Consider the following 423-nt stretch of genomic DNA (forward strand, 5'->3'; position numbering starts at 1 on the left):
CCCCAAATCATCAGATCACTACAAATACCTAGGTGGAAAACAATCCAACAAACAACCTCAACCCATTTGTGGATCAGGAAACTACTTATTAAGACTTGATCATTGTATCTTGGTTTGACAGCACATGCACATCACCTAAGTGTAGGAAAGGGGTGTATATTTGCATTCTAGATCAGACGTTCTTATGTTGAGTTGCTCAATGATCCCCCAGGAAGAGGTCAAGCATTCCCTGACCACTGAAACTGAAAGGGTTCTCTAGATCTGAACTCTAGCTACACTATCTGCTTCTGCCATTTCTCACCTGGTACTGTTAGTCATCTTTCCCTGGATGCTTATCTCTATCTTTAATTCTCTGTGAGCGGTGCCATGTTTGATACTTCTTATAGTAGACTTCCTAGTTTAGTAAAGCTTGTAACATGACGA

Source organism: Galeopterus variegatus, unplaced genomic scaffold, assembly GCF_000696425.1.
Source record: "Galeopterus variegatus unplaced genomic scaffold, G_variegatus-3.0.2 Scaffold390, whole genome shotgun sequence".
NCBI classification, from domain to species: Eukaryota; Metazoa; Chordata; class Mammalia; order Dermoptera; family Cynocephalidae; genus Galeopterus; species Galeopterus variegatus.